The 19,900-nt window shown below is 38.3% G+C and overlaps 1 protein-coding gene and 1 long non-coding RNA gene across 3 annotated transcripts in view; both read right to left on the reverse strand.

Moving 5' to 3' along the window:
• The window catches only part of dcc (DCC netrin 1 receptor), a 1,120,333-nt gene that overhangs the window by 860,524 nt on the left and 239,909 nt on the right, over nucleotides 1–19,900 (reverse strand). The window lies entirely within an intron of this gene.
• Nucleotides 4,778–11,845, reverse strand: LOC134296790 (uncharacterized). Its single transcript, XR_010003649.1, has 2 exons — nucleotides 5,370–11,845; nucleotides 4,778–5,286 (listed from the first exon to the last, which is right to left on the reverse strand). It is a non-coding gene; the product is annotated as an uncharacterized LOC134296790 (long non-coding RNA).

Below are 19,900 nucleotides of genomic sequence, written 5' to 3' on the forward strand. Positions count from 1 at the left end.
AAAGCGGTACCTAAATTTTCTACTCGACAGATACAACTGTCTTTTGAGCTGCATAGGTCAACAGCGAGCTAGGCTATTAATAGTTGGGAGCTCAATCCAACCCGGGCTGGCTTCGAACTCATGACCTCTCGGTCCGTAGTGATTTATTGCAGCTGCCACAGCCAGGGCGGGTATTTCACAGGGTATTTAGCCTTCTCTGCCAAATAGTATTGGAGCCTCACAAAACTACAAATCTCATGATTCCATAGCACTAACCCATGATAGTTAAAGTGGTGTCAATTCAAATTGCATTATTCCTACAGTACAGGTGCACCCTATCTCTTTTAGTTGCTAACAAAGGTTACTGGAACTAACACATATGGTACTCTAAAAGCACCAGATCCCTTCTACTCTTGGAAGCAAATCTGGGCCAGCTCTTGCTAACAGTCCGATGGGAGACCACCAATTAATGCCAGCTGGCTTTATTTCAGAGAAAGCAACTGGCAAACACACCTTTGAGTACTCCTATCCCAAGAAAACTTTATGAAATGCATGGGGTTGCCCTATGTCAACAGACAGCTTGAAGGCACATGCACATAAACATGTAAAATCACAGAAAGAAGTGACTGTAGAAGCCTTTCACAACCCAGACAGCCCTTTCTGTGGTCAAGTTTTCTGTGCCTCAAACTGAATCCTTCAATTGAAGCCTCAGAGAACGATGCTCATTTACATTTCTACAGTGTGATACTACATAATAAAAAGAAAAGAGGCAAGGCAGGCATCTTTGTTTTACAGATGAAACCATCAAATGGTGTCCAGTGTCCAGAGAGTTATCTTTGGTTTGATCAGACTTAACGGATCTGGCTGTTTCATTGCACATATGTATATTGATAGCTTTGAATAAAATACAGTATCTCAAAATAAATTAACAGCTCTACTTTTTTATATGAACCCATCACTGGCCTTTCCACACAATTTTAGAATCTGTTAACCAATTCTCTTATACTTTTGAGTAGAACATCTACACATCCTTAATAGATCTATGCCTGTTTGCTCAACCATTTCTTTACAAATTGAAATATGTGTTTCCTGGCAGTCAGGAAGCTCTGTCAGGAAAAGTAATAGGACAATGCAATTTATGAAATTTTCTGATATTGAAATATTCCAAAATATTCCAGGCCAATTATTCTGTGGCAATTTGTGCTACTCTTGTCCACATGACATTTTGCTCCCACTTTGTAATTGGATGGAGTGGCACAGTCCTCAAACAAACAGTTTTGCCACCACCATGCAATCATCATTATTATTTCTTAGCACTACACTCATTTGCATTTTGTTCCAGTGACTGACTTGTTTTTCCACACTGCATGGCAGCCAGCAGCCTAGAAATTGTTGCTGTGAACAACAATTGCAAACGTTCATTGGAGAACTTACATCCTGCAATAACGGCTGTATCATCTCCTTGTGTGCCCACCGGGAAGCCATTTTTGGCTCAACACTTGGAAATCCATACCATTCACTATGCCAAATCTACCTGGTGATTGAATTCTTTCTCCCTGACGATTAGTAATCAGCAATTAATTCTAAGTACTCATTTCCCAAACTCTGTCAAAGTGCCTAAATGGCACATGTTTCACATGTACCTCAGTAGGACACTGGCAATAATATTTTCACTTTCTGTATTGTTTCCAAGAAAGGCTGCTATGTCTAAAAGCCATGAATTCTGTTCAGAATAAGAATGATTCCTTTTTGGGCCTAAATCTTATTATTAGTCCCAACTAATGTAGACCCATTCAGGCTGGATCAGCATTGCCCAATATCCCAGGATCTGATCCCAGATTATCTGCTTTGAACTGAATGAGTCTACACTGCCAGATAATCTGAGATAAGCAAATAATCTGGGATCAGATCCTGGAATACAGTGGCAGGGTGGAAGGGGCCTCAGTCAATAGAACTTATCTAGGTATCAACACAGAATTCATCAATTGATTCAAAATGTCTACTGTAATCTTTTCTACCCAGTGGGACTAAAGCCTAAATTCTCCAACCTTGAGGCTATATGATTAACTTGAAACCTAAGATGTACCCTTCTTAGAAATCTTTAAAGCATATTTCTTTTAAATGTATTGTATCCAATCAGTAAAAATAAAACAAGCATCAGAGCTCTAAAACCAAGCAATTATATTTACTTCTCCAGCCCCTCTGCCCTAGAAGTTCGCTACCATTTTAGTTTAGCTCTTTTAAAAAATAATGTTTTATTTCTTGGCACTAAAAATAACTAAAATACCAGTAATAACATATAGTTACATTAAAAACCAAATACCACAAAATTCCAAACCTATAAAAACACAACCAGATAGTATGACTTAACTATTAAAGTAACTAAAAAGAATGCAGATATCCTGCCAAAAATGTAATCCTTTATTATAATGGTTGTATAAGTCAGTTTCTCTCTAGGTGTGGTGTGGCAACTAAAAATTCAGTATAATTCTAGACTGCCTCAATAGGACTATAGTGTCTAGATCAGGGTAGTACTCCTATATTTTGCTTTAGTCAGACTTCATCTGGAATACTGTGCCCAGTTTTGGGCACCATAGTGTTAATGTGGGATTTGTGTATTGGTAGTGTTTAAATGAAATTTGTGTTTTGTCTGTATTGCATACTGATTGCATCATCCAGAGTGTACTATAGTCTGGAAAGAGTTAATTACTAAGAAGCTGTGATCTCCTTGATGTGTGGCTGGAACTGGGGAGTGTCCAGACACAAGTGTGTGTGCATTGCTGATTGCGTTCAGTTCTGAGTAGAGTTGAGTGCTGTCTGCCTAGAGTGTGAGTCAAGTCCTGTGTTTGTCTATTGTCTGGAAGTCTGTTTGTCTTGATTATTACTGCATACAGTAAAACTTTGTATATAGTTTTACTAACATCTCTGGGTGGCTCTTCGTTCTGCTTTCCACTGATTCCATCCAACTACTGCTGCACTGCAAATTACTCTGACATAGTTCATGAAAAATATTGACTAGCTGGAACATGTGATCTAGATAACATGCTCTGTGAGGAGTCATTCAAGGACCTAGGTATGTTAAGCCTGGGGATGGTAAGATTAAGAGGGAACGTGATAGAACTGTTCCAGTGTTTGATAGGATGTCATATTGAAGATGGTGTGAACTTGCTTTTTCCTGCTCAGAGACTAGGGCATGGAACAATACATTGAAACTATAGGAAAAGAGAATCAGCTTAAATATTAGGAAGAACTTCTTGACAGTAAGAGCCGTTCAGCAGTGGAATACTCTTCCTCAGAATATGCTGGGGCTTCCTTCCTGATTGAGGTCTTGAATCAAAGGCTGAATGGTAATTTGTTGGGAATGCTATGATTATATATGCCTACATGGCAGGGAGTTGGACTTGATCTTCTTGTCTCTTCCAACTCTATGTGATTATGATTCTAATCACAAGTAATGTGCTGCCTGTAACTAGATACTTCCAACTGTGAAAGTGTTAAGCAGAATAGCTGAGGTAAAACTAACAAATAGTAAAGACATTTAATATAACTTTTTGAGATAAATCAGCTTCTATTTCTATACTCACTCTACCTCTGGGTGGTGAGAGGTTCCCATGAAGACCCATCATTTGCAGTCAGCAGTCCTTTGTTAAGTTTGAGATACTAGCTAGGAATTGCCTCAGGGTAACATTCGACTCATTCAACACAGAAGCCCCAAGCTAAGCCCCTAGAAGCACTTCCTTCAAATAAACACCTTACTACACTGATTTACAAGATCAAATGCTTAGAGTTGTCCTTTGGCCCCAATCCCTGAAGTAAATTGTAGATATTAGGAAACAGTTGGATCTACAGAGACTTTTAAGCTTCTCTCTCCATCTTAGAATGCTACAGATGATCCAGTGCCCTTCCACATAGCATATAACCCAGAATATCAAGGAAGAAAATCCCACAATACCTACTTTGAACTGGGTTATCTGAATTCACACTGCAATATATTCCAGTTCAAAGCAAATAATGTGGGATTTTATTCAGCTGTATGGAAGGGGCCCCAGAGGTTTTTTCTGGATCATATGCAGCATTTTGGGACTAAAATCTTGTGCTCCAGGACAATGATTGCTGTATTTTTGCTGACTAAACAAAGAGCAACCAAAGGCTTTCAAAGATATCCAGGATCTGTCACCTGATCACTACATGTCCATGGAAGCAGGCCCTATGAAACTGCAGGAAAAATATGCTCTCAGACTTAGCCAGATAGTGTTTTGGCACACCCCATGGGCCATTAATGATTACTTTGGTGGGCCTGTGTCTGAGAAATGTCGAGCTATTGTTTTGAACAGTAAGGTACTAGAACCTCTTCCAAGATTGACCTTTTCATGGCTCTGACAAATGGGTGAACTAAATCATCTGGATGTCTTTAGGAAACGTACAGAGGTTTAAACATATTACAATGAGCTTCTTTTAAAATACCAAAAGTTCAATATCCAAAGTAGTCATCTGACCTTTTAAGTTTTTCAAAATATTGTTTTGGGGATTTTTGTACCATACAAGGTTCACAAGAGCAGAAAATGGCTTCTGAACTTGCCCTAGTTGCTCATCCATAGCCTGGATGGAAAAGTTTTGTTTTTTGTTTTATTTATTTATTTTGTTTGTTTTTTTTGGGGGGGGGGAGGAATTTTGTAGTATACAAAAAAGGAAAAATGTGAAAAGAGTTTTGTCAAGTTGGGAGAACACTTCTGGAATGATTGATTCTGGCAGAGGACAATGAAATAAGCTACGATGTCAAGGACAGAACGCCACAAGATAAGATATAACAAAGTTTATTGGAGTTACAGAACCAAAAATGCCCGTAAAAGACAAGGGCTAGGCAAACATTGGCCTTAAAAGTAAAAAGACACAAGGAAAACGTTCAAAAGATAAACTGGATTAAACCGGAGTTTAATCCGGGTTAAACCAAAAAAGCTTACTTCAGCCTGGGACTTAAACAAACAAAAGCTGGTGAACAAAAGGTTCAAAGGAATACAAAAACTGGCAGCAGATGCTTCTCTGCTGCCAAAAGCTATGTTTGAGTAACTAAGAGGTTACTCCTCCACACAGCAAGCAATTTCCAGATACAAACGCAGCATTCAAGGGCAGAAGCGGTCAGCGAAGTTCCAATCCGGTCCGAAGGTCGTAAGGCAGGTACAGATGTTTGTAGTTCACCAGGTCCAACGATAATCACAGGAAGGAGAGTCCGAGGCCGTAGTCAGTCAGTCAGTCAGTCAGTCCAGAATAAACAGATGGCGTCCGTCAAGAAGACGACGGAGGTCCAAGCTATTAAGATTAAGCACAGGTTGCACAACAAAAGCCCACACAGTTCCTCCCACCGTCTATGCCCAGTGTCCTTGGTAACTTACGTAGTCAGCAAACGAATCACACCCGTCTTCAGGAATTTCCCACACAGAGCCCAAGCGTTCGTCCAGATTACCTTGCCCAACGCAATTAGCCATTGCTTCCAAACCCCATTTTATGCCAGTTTACAGCTCCTCATCGCTATCAGCTGTTACCCTAATTCCAGGCGTTTCCTCATCACTTTCCTCATCAGAACTGAAACACCTTTGACTACGCCCCACAGCATCCCCAGCTGTGGATCCCGTCCCATCCCTCCAGCTTGTCCACGGGTCTAATCCTGAAGGTCCCCAATCGCCTTCCATACTATCATTGCCTGTGACACCCAAATCCTCCCTCACACGAGTCCATTCCATGTCATCCTCCTCTGAGCTAACCATCTCTTCCTCCATTCTCTCAGTAAAACCCTCAAAGGAATCCTCGTCAGATGGTTCTGCAAATAAGTCCCGCAGCCGCTTCCTTTCTCGCTCCTCGAGAGTATCTGACTCCCGAGGAGTCTTACGACCACGTCTCCCAGTATCGGAGCCATAAGGCTCAACTATAACATACGATTTCCATACCTGGGGAAAAAATGGCATTCTGAAATAATGTGTAATTTGGAAGTAGAAAAAGAGACATAAATAATCATAAATACAAAATTAAGGGTGTTGCAGACTTTTCTACTTTTGATTCATGAAATATTGCTAAGTATTCAATTGAGCAGCTTTCAAAGCGGAAGAAAGGTGCACCAAATCTAAATCAAAGTATCAATGCATATTTTTTTTCAAAAATTGGCCAGTGAAAAGTTCTGTTTCAGTAATGTTGGGAGGGTGGATGGGAGACCTCTTCCAAGGCTCAACTAATTGATTCTATGATTGATTCTACAAATAGAATACTTATTTCCTTTAAAGAGTTATACTACCGCTTTAATCAACATCAAATCAAATGGCAAACAATAAATTACCAATGAAGTTCATACCTGAATTCATAAACAGCCACTACTCATGGAAATGGGAGATTACGGATAAAGAAACTGCTTCTGAGTCCAATGTCAGGCTGCAATTTAGTGGAAGGCATTTTTGCCTTGGTTCTTTCTAGCAGCAGTTTGGCATGAATACTAAGCAGATAATACAAAATGTTAAAACACCATGTAGGCAACAGAGTGAATTTAATGAACGCTACATACTTCAGCCTGCCCGAATTCTAGTACTAGCATCGAGATGACTCTATAAACTCTTGAAACCCTGTAATTAGGATCACTGATCTTCTGCTTAAAACAGATGAGAGGAAGAAAGGTATGTGTCTGGCATAGAAATTAAGTTTTTATCTCGCCCTTCTTCCCAGAAGCAGACAGCACTGAACAGAATGCTGATAGGTCCTATGTCAGTGGAACAGTAAAACCAAACCAAGCTTTGGATAGTTTAAAAAGATCTGTCCACAATGCAGAACTTCTCGTTGGGATATATTCCAGAATGTAGATAGTTCCTTCAATGTATATAGTAAAACTTTGAATGGCACAATCATCTACAACTACAGACAGCTTTTCTATCAGGATGAACATTTTTAACAGGGAGAAGCCAAGAGATTGTTTTTGGCTCAGGATGACCGAGTGAACTCCATGAAGTGTATATCAGAACCTACTTATCCCAGTTCTGAATGGACAAGATGCTCCACAGATTTGCCAGATGTAAGACTAGACTCTTTCCACCTAATCTACAAGAACTGGGGCGCAAACTTGTGGAAAATGTATGAACCATTAGTGAGATACAACCAGCTCTGAAAAAGGTGCTACATTGTTGGTTAGCCTAGGGTGGTAATGAAACCTGTCAAATACAGAGGCCTCATACGACATGTCAACAACAAACAGTAATATTGCATGTGAATTCTTAAGTCTGAGGATTCTTATGATTTCCTCAGCAACTACTAAATGGTTCCGGTCCAACTTACTTATCCAAACGTATCTCCTCCTATGAGTCTATGAGAACTTTAAGATCGTCTGGGGAGGCCCTGCTCTCGGTCCCACCTGCCTCATAAGTGCAGCTGGTGGGAACGAGAGATAGGGCCTTCTCAGTGGTAGCTCCTCAGCTATGGAACTCCCTCCCCAGTGAAATCCAGCAGGCTCCATCTCTTCTGAATTTTAGGAAAAAGGTGAAGACCTGGCTTTGTGAACAAGCATTTAATGAATGAATTATGTTGGCTTTGACTCGGTCCGGATTAAGGTTTACGTGCAAGGTTTTTGTGGACGAATTGTTTAAGTATTTTTATTGTACTGTTTTAAATGTATTTATTGTATTATGCTAAATTGATTGTTTTAATTGCCTATGTTTTATCTTTTGTACTATATACGGCATTGAATTTTGCCAGATTGTGAGCTGCCCTGAGTCCCTTTGGGTGAGAAGGGCGGCATAGAAATGATGGAAATAAATAAATAATACTAGTAACATGTTGATGACAAATTATATTCCATTCGCATACTGAAAACCATAACAAAAATACTACATTCATATGAAAACACACAAGCTCAATGATGCTGATGGACCTCCAGAGGGGAAATCAGTGCCAAATTAGCTACTTCGGTGATTTTCCCCTTTGGCACAGAGTTCAGCAAACATCATTCACAGTGTGCAGTCTTGCTCCATCATAATTTTCCATCAGTTTCATACTTCATACTTCCTTTAGGAAAAGTGATTCAAAATGGGGATAAGTGAATAACAGCAGAGTAAATGATCAAGGCATTAGATGCAATCCTTTGCCATACTCTTGTTCTTTTTTTCTTTTCTTTTTTTTTTTAGGTGGATTCTCCTCTAGCTCTAAGGAAGAAGAGCTAGAGTTGTTATTCCAAAGAGATGTGTAACAGAAGGGAAGGCACTGCTTCCAAATCTCTATTTGCCCATAGGCAAATTCAGAGGTGGGAGGGGAGCTTTGTTGATTTTATAACAATGTAGAAAAAACTCATCAAAAGCTTGCCGATTGCGGCCAATTTGTTTACAATTCAGGAAAGAAGAGAAGCAAATAACAAATGTTTTTTATACCATGTATGTCGATATATTGGTAGAAAAGGTGTTTTGCAAATAACAAGTTTTTCCATATTTCTGTGAAAAGTATAGCTACATAACTATTTCTCAAGAGGGATCTAGTTGTGCATTCTTGCCAGGCAAAGGATTGGAATAGATGTGGTCCCTTCCAATCCTATGATTGGAGTTTGACACCACTGTCATGGCTTGATGCTATGCAATCCTGGGATTTGTAGTTCACTGAGGCACCAGCACTCTTTGGTAAAGAAAGTTAAAGGCCTTGTAAAGCTACAACTCCCAGGATTGCATAACATTGAGCCATTGCTTTTAAAGTGGTGCCAAACTGCATTAATTTTATTCAAATGGCAAGAAAAGAGGTTCCACCTAAATCTTAGGAAAAACTTATTAACAATATGAGCTGTTTGCGAATGGGATATGTTGCCTGGGAGTGTGGTGGTATCTCCTTCTTTGGAGGTATTTTAGCGAAAACGGAATTGCCATTTCTCGGACGGGCTTTGAATTCTGCACGGCAGGGGTTGGATGGCCCTTGGGATCTCTTCAAATGCTGTGCTTTTGTGGAAAACAACAACAACTAATTTATACCCCACCACCATCTCCCATAGGGATTCGGGGCGGCTTAAAAAACAGCACACGAAGGTGCCATACAACACATAAAATGCAATACATATTAAGAAGAGTACACTTCCTCTGAAAGTTAAGGACGGTGAAATCAGTCAGCATCAGGTCCAAGTCAATTTGAGGAAGAGGGACCATAGATCATTCGCAGGTCAATAGTGGACACAAGCTTTGTGTTTCAATGGTCCTGGCATTTACAAATAAGTCTGGAAGAAACATCAATCATGGGTGGTGAATGTAAATAAGACTGTCTTAGTTAAACAAAAAAAAGCTTCCTTGAGCATTGGGAAGAGCTTCCTGATGATAAGTGCTGTTCAACAGTGGAACAGACTGCATCAAAAGGTGATGGACTTTCATTTCTTTTGAAATAGTCATTACCCAGAACTGTTTTTAGAGGTGGATTTTAGCATTGGAAAGGTATTGGACCAGGTGCCCTTTGGCTCCATCCCACTTCTATAGTTCTGTGATTCTAGGTTGCTCAGTGCTAACTTGGTATGAAGCTACATTTACGTTAACAAGTATTCAAGCCATGACTAAAGTCATGAAGAGAATCAGGTAACAAATACAATTTATCGTTAACATTGTTATCCCAGACTTTTAAAAACATACAATGAATCTCATCTGTACACTTACATACACACCAATACATTTATTCACTGATCAATGCTGTTTTGTTTTGAACATGTTTTATTTTTTAAATGTGAATTTTGTGTCCAAATAAGACACACTCCATTAAGATTTTCACCAGTCCATGATCCTCTTTGATGAGGTTTTCCAACACTCACAAAAAGATGATTTAAAAACGTTTTAGAATATTCTTCCTATCCCTATTTGAAAATGTTGTTTCCCACAAAGGGAAAAAACATGTAATCTGGGCGATTTGCTAGTCCAGTTATTTGAACAATTGTGACCTTAAATGTTTTCATTATCTTGTGTACATGGTCATGATAACACTTAACAAAAACTGTGAATGGCTGAACACAAAATTGTTTTGCTAAGAGGACCAGAGTTACTAAGCTTAACATTAATGGAAGAATGACCCATGTCAAACCAATTCCAGCAAAAGTGTATGAGATGCCCAGTGTTCTCTATTCAACCCCAGCTCTTTGCTGTCACTTTTTGAATTGCTTGGCAACATTGCTGAAAAGTTCATCCCGCTTCCCTTCTCCAAAACATGAAGAACCATACAGAGGACTTAAACATAAATATACTTGCACATTATGTCTATCCTTCAAAAGGACTGGGAAAGGCTACCTCGGTTGAAAGTGATGTATGGGAAGAGTCACCGGTAGGTTGATTGATTATTGATTGCAATCACCTGCTACCTCCTCTGATGAGATTTGCTATCATTCCTTCACACAGCTCCTGATAACTCTAGAGTCTTTTCTCTTCAAAAGTGACATATGCACACTACAAAAGACAGATTGCTCACCGTGGAAAAAAATAACCAGCATGGAATCATAATGGAAGAGGGTGCCCCAAGTATGGAATAAACTATTATGAGGTACCCAATATAAAAGTCTATACCTTCAAATGTTACTTTTTAGGGCAGATTTTCAATAATTCATAGCTTTTATTTTCTCTTGACTGCTGCATCTTTTTCTACCTAACATGCCTTCTGTTGTTTTAACTCACACTTCCTTGATTTGTATTTTTAAATTTCCTCCACGGAGTCTGCAGTTTCAGAGACTTCAGCCAAAAATGGGGAAGAGGAGTTAAAGAACCCAGCAGCATCTTTAAGACTATCTGGTGTATTTAGGCATGATCCTTTATGGAGATAGTGTAGTGTATAGGTGACCTTAAACTCCCAAAGACTATTCAACACACTTTGAATTCTGGCAGGTTCTTCTAAGGTAGTTAGATTTACAGTCGGCTACAGTGACACATTGCATACCTGCTATTAAAGGACCAATCACACTCCATTCTTAGGGCAGGAGACCTATGACCAAAACATTAACCTGCAGCTCACAAACTGGTCACAGCATCTATATATACTACGTATCTTCCAACCTATTTAAGGTTCTCTGTGATTTTACTTCTACAGTTCTTGGAAACCAAAAAGAAGGCTATAACAACAACTTCGAATAAGAAACTCAGGATTGGAGCTGACACAAGAGTAAAGAATCAGCATAATCAGGGGGAACTTTTAGGATCTGGAGAGAATCAAAAATAATTCTTTAAAAAACCCAGAACCAAACCAGACCAGTCTTCATGATGTCCTGCATGAGATTTGTTAGGATAAATCAATACTACAACTTACATCACTTGATTACCACCAGGAGTGTTGAGACACATTTGCACTGTATGCAGGTGTCTATATCTAACAGTAACTGACAGAACAATATTATATGAATCTACAAATTCCTCATAGAGACCCAGCATCCATTATAACAATTTACATTACAGAAGGGGGGATAGGTTATAGCACAGGTAAAGTATCCCTTATCCAAAATGCTTGGGACCAGAAGGGTTTGCCTTAATGGATTATGTTTATTATATTAAGAATGTATTTGTATATACATAAGGAGATATCTATGACATGAGACCCAAGTCTAAACATGACATTCAGGTACGTTTCTAATGCATCTTATAAACATAGCCTGAAGGTACTTTTATGCCCATCATTTTTAACAATGTTGTACATGAAGCAAAGTTTGTGTACTATGAACATCAGAAAGGTGTCACTATTTCTGGTACCCATGTGGTTGAATTGGGAATTCTGGATAAGGGGTGACTTTTATTAACAAAGCTGATGTTTATCAAACTATGAAGTTTCATAATTATTTTGCAAGAAGGCTTCAGAAATTCATTTTGCAGAAGATATTAATAACGAAATCAGAAAGTATTATTGGCATCATGTCCTACCTGATGAAGAAATGGGAAAGGAAAATCTAGGTAATAAACTCCAGATTAGCGCCAAAGGAGACTGCCACCCCTACCCAATGCAGACCTTGAAGAACAAGAGTTTGTAAAACTTCACCCTTAAAAATGTGGAGAATAAAGCTACAAAAGACCAAGGTCCTCCCTGGTGAGGTTAATAAGCAACAAGGAGCTAATGAGTCCAGCTGTAATTATATACAGCTGGCAAATGGCTATCAATCAGCACAGCTAGCTATAAATTAGTACTCCCCACTAGTTGTTTCTTTTTTTTCTTTTTCTGCATTGTGTGACATTCCCTCCTATCTAATTCCCTTAAATCCAACTTTGACTCCTCCCTTCAGAGATTTCCTGCTTGCTTGCAATCTTCTTGGTCTACTTTTACTAGTCAGACCCTGAACTGCATTGATAGTGCTTCTTCTCTGATGGAGTCTATCTTTAGTGTGTTGTTGAAGGCTTTCATGGCCAGAACCATTGGGCTGCTATAAGTTTTCCGGGCTGTATGTCCATGTTCTAGCTTTGATTTTTTTCTGACTTGGTTTCTCCAGTGCCTGCTCTTATGAATCACAGGTGCGACTTCTAGGGCATTCACCACCCTGAAGCAGAACAGCTGGAATCTTACCCACAACTTTTGTTTCATGGAAGTGACCTTCAAGCCTTTTGAATGTTGTCACAATGTGAATCTGTAAAATAATATCTACACTAGGATTCTCTTCCCCAAAATTAGGGGAGAATTTCAGACTCTAGAGTTCGTATTTAATATTTATTTATTTACTACATTTATATCCCACTCTTCTCACCCCGAAAGGGACTCAGAGCAGTTTACAAATCAAATGAACATACAATATATTATTAGCATAGCACAATATAAGCATTAAATTACTATATTGAACTATATCATTATATGGTAATATTATTAGTAATGTTACATTTAATATATAATATATAATTAATATTATTATATTGTATTATTAATAGTATAATATTGTATTTCCTTATCCATACTTCTTTAAGTCAAAAAGGATTTTCGGGCATGATCAACTGTAGGATAAAAATCATCTTACAATTAATGATAATTTTCCCTGCAGATTCCATGTAGGAAATATGTCGCAAGACAAGATGATAATGCTGGTGATAATGGGAAAAATGCAGAAAGAAAATGTGGCTAGAGAAACACTGCAGTCTTTTTGCTACCTCAAATTCAATGTGTCTTGATGGCACATTTCAGCCCCTGAGGAAAGGCCATCAAGTCAACAGCAAAGAGGCACTTTCCTAAGCAGACCGTAAGAAACAAGATGAATTATTGTCAGCATACTGCTTTCTATTCTAGTGTACATGCAGAGAAACGAAGGATATTTTCCCTTGAAAGAATTGCAGAAAGCTATGGAGGTGAAAAACACTGTTGGGATATTTATCTGCCTAGGTTCATAGTGTCTACTTTGTCTGAAATGAATTCTCTAAGCAGAGATGCAGAATGACTTCGGATTCTGTACATTCATGCTGGGTCCAGGACTTCTTTGGGGTCGATTTACATCAAACGGGTTAGCTCAACGTGAGATGAGCCTAAAGCTAACTAAGCAGGTTCTTAAAAATCTTTCTTTTTCCTGTGCATTCAAACTCTGTTTACAGTGCTACAATGAATTCCTGCTTTCATTTTTCTGACTATCTTTTTAGCAGCTATATGTTAAGCAGGTATAGCATGACCAATTGAATCTGTTAACTACTGATAGCTGAGAGTAAAATTCTATTTATTTTTTTAGTAAAAACCTTCCAAAATTCTTATATTTTCCTGAATTGATGAAAAGTTGGATTTTTAAAAGTCAAAGATGGAAAAGCTCAAACGATTACATACTTCCTTCAGGGTCTTTTTCACTATCCATTACCTGTTGAGAAGGAGTCTGAAACTTTCTGCATCTGATGTTTTTGCACAGAAATACAATCTTTCTATGCAGAGTTGTTGAAATTCTTCATGTCTTTGAAGAATGAAAATGACTTCCAAGCGCACCATTGGGTGAAAGTTCTTTTGTACTTGTCACTGAAACAATACAGCTGTATTGCTCCACCAGACTGGCTGAGTGCCTGGCCATATGTCCTCCAAATTTTCTCTGGTCCTGCACTTGACCAAACTGCCTCTACACTCCATTGCTTCCACCACCACCCTAAATTGATGGAATGACATCAATAACGTGTAAATAGTACACCAATGCTCCAGCCACAACTAAGTTTCCAGGTCTACAGAAGACAGGCCTCCGAATATGTTTTAATGCTGAATAACACAATTTGCTGACCTGAGATCAGGTGCCTCACATCATCCAGTCAATCAGTGACAAATAGGGGAACAGCTCCATACAGGAGCCAGCTGGATCCAATCCATCAGAGCACTTACTTGTCTACAGGAACTATAAAATTAAAAACATGAGGTTTACCACCTAAAGCACTTAATAGCATGAAGTCAATCTTCTGTTGCAACATGAGATCATTGACTGACAGCAGTTCACATTGGCTGGGGGCTCTCCCCCCCCTCCCCCAATACACTCACACTTTTCCTCAGCTTCCCCAGATCCTTTGCACGTGTCTCATTAGCATCTGTCATTCAAGCACCTCTGGCAAATCTCTTCCTGCTGTCTCTGTTTGAGATGCTTTGGAAGAATGTAATGTTGCATTCTATGAATTGTGAGTATGACTGAGTGTCATTCATTTCTTACTCCTACTGATCATTTATTTATTCAATCTTTTAAAAATAAGATATCCTACAAATATGTGTGACTTTTTGCTTCCTAAAGAAAAAACCTGCATATCCACTATTATCCATAAACCAACCACAGATGCAAAGGACCCGAAACATATAAGTGCACATGACTATATTCACACATATCCGAAGGTGCATGCACCCAGAGATTCTGCCTGCCATCCTCACATAACAAATTGGGGCGATTGGTGAGGTATAAAAGTAGACCAACATTAAAATCAACATTAAGTTCAAAACTGCCAAAAACACACATCAGCTAGGATGAAATCGTGTTATAAAATCTTTACTGTTCCAGATTTTATGAATGAAATGTAAACAAAATGAATAAATTGTTGGGGAAATGAGGCATAATCTTTAAAATGCATTGGGGTTTTTTTTGTTTTTTTTATGAAGGTCCATGGCTATAAACCAACTTCTCTGGATACAATACCAAGTAGTATTAAGGCCTTAGGTTTAAGGCATATTTATTTGGTTATAGGTGTGGGACAGAATGTAATAGGATACAGAAAAATGCAAATCATTACTCTTGCTCTAAATTTTCAAAGTGCTGGATAAGGTGATACAAATTTTTGAGATCGACACAATGGTCAGATAGTGTTGATGTGTGGGAAGCACTAAATCTCCTCAACAAAAGTCAGTTTCCCTGGATTCAAAACACTCTCTGGAAATATTCGTTTTGTTACATGTCCAGTAGTGGGGACACTTCTGTTAACAGACATAGCTTGTCTTTGTTCATACCAATACTACTGATGGTTTGGAATTTGAGAATATAATTCAGTCCAGCAGTTTCTCTTCCTCATCTTCCTTTGCAGTTTTCTTATTCAAGAACTGTGACCTGGAAATCTCTTACAATAATCTAAGAAGGCTGAAATGTTCTGCAACTGGTTTCTGCCTCACCCATTTCTAACATCAGCTTTGCATCCAGTAATTGTTTTATGCAGAGACTGTCTTGTTTGTTCAGTGTATAGTTGGGATATTGCTGCCATAGGATGACATATATCTCATAGGAGTAAGATCTCTATTCTTTAGATGTGTTTGTAAAATCTGACAAGTGTGGCAAAATGTTACATGTCTTTGTATTTATAATAAATGAAGTCTGCCTTTATTTTTAATTGCTGACACTCATCCAGGATCAGATTGGTTTTAACATTTAAAAATCATTCCACATTCTAGAAATAAGGTTAATGGGTCATCACAGATATGTATTTTAATTGGCTATACTCCAGTAAACATAATCAGTACACCACAGTCTTAAAATATGGACAAAAGTTTAGCGGAAGAGGATTTCATACCATTGTTGCGATTAAACCAATTGTAGATAGACACCAGCATCCATGTGATATGTAGCAATGAGTCAGGGTCTTTGTATTATGACTATGAGATCCCAAGTTAAACGCTCTGGGTGCTTTCCTAGAAAGAAATCTTTTTATCTTGAATATATTAGTAGTTATCCCTGCTCATCCATGAAACCCATTGGGAAGACTTTGGGCAAGTCACACACTATCAGCCTCAGAGGAAGGCAATAGCAAACCTGTTCTGAACAAATCTTTCCTCCCAAACCCTTAGGGTGGTTCTCAACCTGTGGGTCCCCAGGTGTTTTGGCATACAGCTTCCAGAAATCCCAGACAGTTTACCAGCTATTAGGATTTCTGGGAGTTGAAGGCCAAAACATCTGGGGATCCATAGGTTGAGAACCACTGCCTTAGGGCCACCATAGGTTAGACTTGAAGGCAACCGCAACAACAAATTCATTGATAAAAACTACCACACCTATTTGTATCTTGCTCACTTTAGGACTAAATTTCTGTGATATATACGATCCTTTTCAAAGTCTTGGAAACTACAATTAGCTTAAAAGTACAAATGGGGACCAGTCAATATTTTGAGCAACCTCTCCCAGTCCAAGAATAATGCATACATTGGAAAGATGTTCAACGTCAGGACGTATACCTTATAAACAAGAAAACTCTCTTTTCTTTGACCTTTCCCAGGTCTATACTTGTAAGGAGAAATTTACCAAGCACTGTCCAGATTAATATTTATGATTTTCTTTATGATCTCAATGAAAATACATCCTGAATCATAGCACCTATAATCCTTATGATTGGTTTCACATGAAGTGTCATGCAAAGGAGTCATTTCCACAGAAAATTCTTAATTTGCCAATGATTCCTGAACTTGACTGTAAATAATAAAAATTTCAAGTATTTCAGCTGCACAATTTGAAATTTGCTGTTTTTATATTCTATTAATTGTAGTTTTTGTTATAATTTAGGTAGTTTAGAGTGTGGGTTCATGGTAAGTTTCATATTTTTCTTTCCTTTTTGCATTTGTTCTGTTTCTGTTTGGCAGGTTGATGTGTGTTGGTGTTTTGTAGTTTATTTTTGTATGTTTTATTCCATTTTACTACAAGTAGAATTCATTTAATAAAACAATCTACTGTATACCTTAAAATTAATAATTAATAGATGTACATTATAGAAAATGTGTGTGTGTGTGTGTGTGTGTGTGTGTGTGTGTGTGTGTGTGTGAACATATACACACGCACACACACACACAATAAGTCCTTCACATCTAAGGATTGTGCACTCATGGATTCAAACATCCACAGCTTCCAAAAGGCAAACCTTAACTTTGCCTTTTTATAGAAAGGACACTATTTTGCTACTGCGTATTATATAATGGGACGTAAGCATTCAGAAATTTTGGTATCAACATTGGGTTCTGGAACCAAAGCTCAAGGGCCCACTCTGTGTATATTTGGTATATTTGGGAGGTACCTGAAGTAGTTGAGGGATTAGATTGAAAACTTTGCTGCAGTATTTGCCTTTGATCCTATTAAGTAACAAAAATGTGATAATGAGTGAAGATCCTATATTGAGATTGCATTATGTAAATATCCACTCATGGAGTTAACCACTGATTTTGCTATAAAACCGAATGCATAACTAACTCCAGAACTGGATGCACACCCAGATGTTCAGCCATGGACATTGTCAGGCACAATGACACTATATGGGTTCTCCTGCTTCTACAAACGTGGATTCAGTATAGACATTCTGTGCTGGACAAAGATGCCCAGCCATTTCTGTAGAGAAATTTATACATGCATCAGACACCAATAGCTTCTGGTCTATCTGATCAAGCATTCATTTATGTATATCCCTTCTTCGTTGCCAAGGTGGATATAGCATTTGGATTTGTATAGCACAGACGAGAGATGCTTTGATTCTAGCATATAATTTATGCACATAAACCGCACATGGCTTACACCCCCCCCCCAGCCCCAAAGTGAGACTATCAACTATACATCTGAAATTCAGTCACCCTTCTGCATTCATTACTAAAACATGGGGATTGCTACACATGTAAGCCATTAATGTATCCATGTGCCACCTTATCCATTCTGTGGATTCTTAATCCATTTGTTTTCATTTGCATTGCTAGCAAACATTAGGAAAAATACCCCATCAATTAAATATAATTATGCTTAATGATTGCTGAAACTTGTCATCCATAAATCATGGCTTGGAAACCATCAGGAAGCCATTCATCATGGAGGCTAGAGGCTGTCTGAATATCAAAAGGAAATGTGCCCACATTAATGAATAAACCAATAAACCTGCCAAAATCCTTATTTTACACCAGTTTCCCCACCAATAGGCTGTTTCCAAGGACATTCCCCCCTGAAAGCCCAACTTAAATAAAAGTGAACTATGGAAAAGTTTGACTCAAATTCATCCCAATGGATTGTATCCAAAAATTAAATCCTGGTGGGTTAGGCAAAATACTTTTTAATTGCTGATGAAGCTCTTAAGGAAGGAAGTCCTGATGATAAGAGCTATTTGAGAGTAGAATATGCTGTTTCAGATTGTGATGAAGTCTCCTTCTCTGGACATCTTAGGTCATAGACTGGATGACCATCTAGTGAAAGTACTTTGACTATGTCCTCCTGCATTTCAAAATAGGATTGAACTGGATTACTTTTGTGGTCCTTTTCAATTCGGTTTCTCTTATTCTTTCATCATGTTTGGACCTCGATATGAGTTCCGACAGTTTACAATTATAACACCCTAGCACTTGGAAAAGATTGCAAGTATAATCTATCCCAGTCCCTTTCTATTGCAAGAATCGAGAGTTAAAACATTTCTAACAGGTGGCCTTTCAATTTCTATTTATAAACTTCTAAAGAAGACAAGTCCACAGCCTTCTGAGGAAATCTATCCCATTGCTGAACAGCTCTTACCATCAGGAAGTTTCTCCAAACGTTTAGATGAAGTCTTTCTTCTTGTAATTTGAACTCATTGCTTGGAGTTCTACCCTCTGGAGTAGAAAGAGCTTCATCATCAACAAAACAGTCCTTCAAATATTTCATGATGGCATCATATCACCTTTCAATTTTCTCTTCTGAAGCTAAAAATACTCAGTTCCCCAAGCTATTTCTGATAGGGCTTGATTCCTAGACCTTTTACCATCTTCACTTTGATACACAGGTTTGTCAAAAGGGAAGGTGAGCATGATAAGATCTCTAAACCCACCTACAGATTGCATTAAAATTGAGCAATTGTGGTCTTCCCCTTCCATCTAAATCAAGATATTTCTCCCAGCCACTCAATATAGGAGAATAAGCAGGAAACGTTCCCTGTGGGACAATGGGAAATGGTCCAAAAACACACCGTGATTGCATCCTCCATGGCACTTTCTGCATTGGATGGCACAATGGACCTAGTGCCGGATTTAAGACAATTGAGATTGATGGGTAGGCAAAGAATCTATTCCAGGATTTTAGTCCAAATATGAAATATCCAGGGTGCTGGATTTACTTGGTGAATAAAGATCAACACCTTGAATAACACCTTTAAAATTCAGTCTAAAAATATGGAGTAGAATCATTGCTTCAGTGAACAATGCCATGATATGAGAACTAATAATGACTCAGTGACAATAGCAGTCAGATAGCTTTGAAGCTTACAAACTTTTCTAGATTAGAGTTACAGATTTTTTTTATTTTTAAAAAACTGTTTTTTCCACTCTGATTTGAGAACGCTCATTATACTAGATTAAAGAAATGAATCACAAAAGATATCTAATATCTTAATATGAAGTGATATTCCCTTTTCCTTGATAGTATTAACAGACAAACTTTTAGAAATATAATTGCTAGTTACAGATCTCGTGCCAAAATGTTGTCAGTGGTGTATAAATTAGCAGGAACATATGCTGATGCATAATTCACTATTTGCAACCTTTGTTGTAAATTTGATGGAAATTCATGAAAGAGTCT

The sequence above is a fragment of the Anolis carolinensis genome, chromosome 2 (assembly GCF_035594765.1).
Source record: "Anolis carolinensis isolate JA03-04 chromosome 2, rAnoCar3.1.pri, whole genome shotgun sequence".
NCBI lineage: Eukaryota > Metazoa > Chordata > Lepidosauria > Squamata > Dactyloidae > Anolis > Anolis carolinensis.